This window comes from Rana temporaria, chromosome 12, assembly GCF_905171775.1.
Source record: "Rana temporaria chromosome 12, aRanTem1.1, whole genome shotgun sequence".
In the NCBI taxonomy this organism is placed as follows: domain Eukaryota; kingdom Metazoa; phylum Chordata; class Amphibia; order Anura; family Ranidae; genus Rana; species Rana temporaria.
The window spans coordinates 104,924,588-104,929,542 of record NC_053500.1 but is presented as its reverse complement, the minus strand read 5'-3'; the positions used below and the strand labels follow the sequence as shown (position 1 = coordinate 104,929,542).

At 41.5% G+C, this 4,955-nt stretch overlaps 1 non-coding gene across 1 annotated transcript; it reads left to right on the top strand.

The window, feature by feature from the left end:
• Positions 1-4,548: 4,548 nt before the first annotated feature.
• Positions 4,549-4,621, top strand: TRNAR-UCG. Its single transcript has one exon. It is a non-coding gene; the product is annotated as a tRNA-Arg (tRNA).
• Positions 4,622-4,955: the final 334 nt, after the last annotated feature.

The window sequence follows — 4,955 nt, the reverse complement described above, 5'->3', positions numbered from 1 at the left end:
AGAATCAGCAGACAGGTGACACCCGTGAAGTGTTGCAGGATTCAGATAATGCTGAGACTGGAGCATGGTCAGAAGGATGCCTAGGTCATGAGCCGGGTTGGGATCAGAGCAGACGTGGTCAAGTGGATAGCTGTAGTCGAACACAGGAAGCAAACAGGAGAAAGGTCAAGGACAAGCCGGATCGGTAACAGGAGACACAGGAACAGGAATATCATGAAGATAACACACTGGAGGAGTCGAAGATCAACCAGCAAATGCAGACACTAGCAGACTTCCTAATATAGGCCCATGTGACCTGCTGGTAGAGATACTGGGTCCTAAAGTCCTTCTTCTGCCAGAGTGAACAGTCCTGGCAGGGCTCCAGTAGCTGGGACTAGAAGCAAAGCATTGGAAAATGCGGCTAGGAGGTTCTGTATCCCTCCACACAGAGAAATAAGTCCCTAATTTCTGATTAAGCTTTTATCGGGGTGTTATAAGAATTTTTGAGGGTGCCCTGGTGGCTGGTGTCTGGGTGACAGGCAGTCAGAAACCCAGGCAGAGGATGCAAAAACCAGACTGTCCGGGTGAATCGCTAGTTGTAGGCTGCTGCTGTCCATTTACGCCCAGACAAGGCTACTATGGCTGAACCATCAGTGAACCACGCTGACTCCTTCATGTCTTCTGACAGAGACTCAAAGGGTGGAGCCTCTTGAATGGGGAATGACTGCAGCACAGGAATTTCTTTTTCAGGTGCTGGTTAAAGTAACAAGCCCTGCCAACTGTTTTTAAATGTCTCTAACATCCCCAGCTGCAATACCCCCTCTTTCTTGAAGGTACCACTTCCATTTTATCAGTGTCTGGTTCTGGGCTACAGCTGCCCTAGTGGTCAGTCCATCATCTCTCACCCATCCTGCTATTGGCAATGCAGTATGGATGGTGACTGTGTCCTTTCCTGTAATGGTCTCTACATGTTGAAGTGCTGTGTAGGCCTCAAACAGGTACTTCTCTTGGGGCGTGTATCTCTTCTGTGCCCCTGTCAGTTGTTTGGACCAAAATCCAATAGGTATTGCTCTCAGTCCTTTCTTTTCATTTGGCTACCAAAGACTCCAAGATACAGTACCATCCTGCTTTACTATATCCAGCTGAAATGGTACTCCTTGTCTCATGGGTCCCAATCCCTAATGCTGCAAGATGGCTTCTTTAGCACCAAGAAATGAGGTCTGCTGCTCTGAACGCCATGAGAACTCAGTCTTTTTTCTGGTAACATTGTATATTATTATTATACAGGTTTTATATAGCGCCAACAGTTTGCGCGGCGCTTAACAAAATAAAGAATATAGGCCTCAGAATCAATCCAAGATGTGGGATAAACAATCTCCAGAATCCCACAACTCCAATGAACTTCTGTACCTCCTTTTTGGTAGCAGAGGGCGACAGCGCCTGGATAGTTTGCACAACTGTCTATGGAATTTTCCTCTGTGGCCCAGTCCACATCATTCCTAGGCGTTATACCTCTGTGGCAGGTCCTTGGACTTTGTCTCTATTGATCTGTTACTGCTGTATCAGCAGGTGCAGTGCTTCAGTTACATCTTCTTTTGTCCCAGAGATCATGATGTCATCAATGTAGTGAAACACAGTGACTTTCAAATTCAGGGTACTAAAATCTTGGGCAATCAGTCCATGACAGAATGAAGATCCTCATCCTTTTATGTACAAGTTTGTTGACAACTTGTTTCCATTACAACCGACTAACAATCATTCTTTTCAGTTTGAGAGACCCTCTCTACCTGTTTACTGTAGCTAATAGAGACAATAGCCTATTCAAACTGTAAACTGAATACAATACAATACAACAATGGTATCTACGTACCCATTGTATGCAACAGCATTTGTTTGAGAAATATCTACTCAAACCAAAACTCCGACAGTAATCTGAATATTGTTCCATGTTATGTCTGATTAATATAAAAAAAATCATTTTTTAACAATTGCAACACAACTGGTGACCCCACAATAGGGTTAAAACTTTTTCGCGTAAGGGAGTTTAATAAGCCACTCACTAAAATTAGAAGAAAAGAGGTTTAACCTTAAACTGTACAGAGGGTTCTTTACTGTGAGAGTTGCAAAGATGTGGAATTCCCTTCCACAGGCGGTGGTTTCAGCGGGAGCATCAATGGTTTCAAGAAACTATTGGATAAGCACCTAAATGACCACGACATACAGGGATATGCTGAAATAAAATCACACACATAGGTTGGACTTGTTGGACTTGTGTCTTTTTTCAACCTCACCTACTATGTAACTATGTACAGTAATTAAGACAAACAAATGAAATGAAATGTCCTCTAGGATTAAGTCCTGAAAAGGGCGAAATGCATCTGAGAAGCTGCAGGCTAAGTGTCCTAATGTTAAAAGTCAGCAGCTGCAGTATGTGTAGCTGCTGACTTTTAATTTTTAAAGGGGCAGGCGGACCTCCGCTTTAAGGATAAGAAAAAAAGAGGGGGAAAAAATGCACTGGAACGCATCAAAAACGTGCATCCAGAAGAGCATCAGGAACGCATCCGAACTGCGTTTCTATATTGTGAAATGGCCCGAAGCGGCTGCATTTATCCTGTACTGGACTGTACTGGAACGCTGTAAAAGGCATCAAAAACGCACTGGAACACACCTAAACGCAGCTAAAATGCACTGGAACACACATGTCCTTATAAGGTTAAGAAAAAAGAGGGAGAAAAATGCACTGGAGTGCTTCAAAAACATTCAGGCAGAAAAGCATTTGGAACGCATCCGCACTGCGTTTCTATGGTTTGAACTGGCCCTTTAACCACTTAAGCCCCGGACCATATTGCTGCCTAAAGACCCAAGGGGTTTTTACAGTTCGGGACTGCGTCGCTTTAACAGACAATTGCGCGGTCGTGCGACGTGGCTCCCAAACAAAATTGGCGTCCTTTTTTCCCCACAAATAGAGCTTTCTTTTGGTGGTATTTGATCACCTCTGCGGTTTTTATTTTTTGCGCTATAAACAAAAATAGAGCGACAATTTTGAAAAAAATGCGATATTTTTTACTTTTTGCTGTAATAAATATCCCCCAAAAACATATATAAAAAATTTTTTTTCCTCAGTTTAGGCCGATACGTATTCTTCTACCTAATTTTTGGTAAAAAAAATCGCAATAATCGTTTATCGGTTGGTTTGCGCAAAATTTATAGCGTTTACAAAATAGGGGATAGTTTTTTTTTATTTTTATTTTTTTTATTTTTTTTACTACTAATGGCGGCGATCAGCGATTTTTTTCGTGACTGTGACATTATGGCGGACACTTCGGACAATTTTGACACATTTTTGGGACAATTGTCATTTTCACAGCAAAAAATGCATTTAAATTGCATTGTTTATTGTGAAAATGACAGTTGCAGTTTGGGAGTTAACCACAAGGGGCGCTGTAGGAGTTAGGGTTTACTTTGTGTGTGTTTACTAGTGTAGGGGGGTGTGGCTGTAGGAATGACGTCATCGATCGTGTCTTCCCTATAAAGGGAATGACGCGATCGATGCGCCGACACAGTGAAGCACGGGGAAGCCGTGTTTACACACGGCTCGCCCCTTTCTTCAGCTCCGGGGAGCGATCGCGACGGAGCGGCTATAAACAAATAGCCGCGCCGTTGTCCGGGATCGCTCCCCGAGCGGACCCGACCTCCGCATGTACCGGGGGGGGGGGGGTCCCGATCGGACCCCCCACCCACGTCTAGCAGAGGACGTACAGGTACGTACATGTGCCTGTCCGTGCCATTCTGCTGACGTAAATGTACATGAGGAGGTCGGGAAGTGGTTAAGGTTAAAAAAAGAGCGGGGGGAAAATGCACAGAACTGCATCAAAAACGCACCAAGAACGATTTAAAAATGCATCAAAAACGCGCATGCAGAAAATAATCTGGAACGCATCTAGACTGCTCTTTCTATATTGTGAACTGGTCCTGAGTCTTTATATATACACCGGTACTTTTTCTTGTATTATACCTTTATGGATATGTTCTGAATCTTTTATCAGAGATAAGTAGCTTTGCAGCAAGCAATGGGCCGAGTCATTAAATATTATGAGTTTTATGCTGAAGATTTCCCTATTTGTAACTTGCATGATGTTTGATTAAAAATTAACAAAAACAATATAATCAGGTTGCCAACCTCCCGCAGCATTTTTTACTGACAAAACATGGAAAATTTACTGGCGGAGCAAATTTTTTTACTGGCAGCCTTAGAAATTACAGAACTCCTATTGAAAACTAACACAGTGAAAATTTGAACAGTATAAACATGATATGGAAACACTGACAATTTCTATAACAAAGTAATTTGCTTTATTTATTACATTTTAATAAAAAATTTAACACAGCATGAAATTATCAGCCCCTGATATTTACTGGCAATTGTAAAAAAATCACAGATTTTTACAAATAGTCAGTAAATTTACTGGCAGTTGGCAACTCTGAATATAATCACATAACAAGAAATTCCTCATGCACAACCATGGATCTCATTCTTACATACATCTGTAGGATAACACGTGTCACAGCGACCGCGTGGCCTAATGGATAAGGCGTCTGACTTCGGATCAGAAGATTGAGGGTTCGAGTCCCTTCGTGGTCGACTTTTTTCCTGCTGCTTTATATTCCTCTATTATGTCTTTTTTCCTGCTTGTGTTGTGACTGCTTTATATTCCTCTATTATGTCTTTTTTCCTGCTTGTGTTGTGACTACTTTATATTCCTCTATGTATGGAGCTGCTAAAATAATTATTCTTTTGTAAAAACGAAACATTGCCCAATCGCTAAAATATATTATAATTATTTAGTAGTAAAATAAACTTATGATAAAGGTAAGTGTCATTGCATTTAATCTGCAAAGATTATATTGGCTATACTGTAAGAAAACAATTACATAATGCAAATTGCAATCCTTGTATTATCTATGCTTTTGTACAA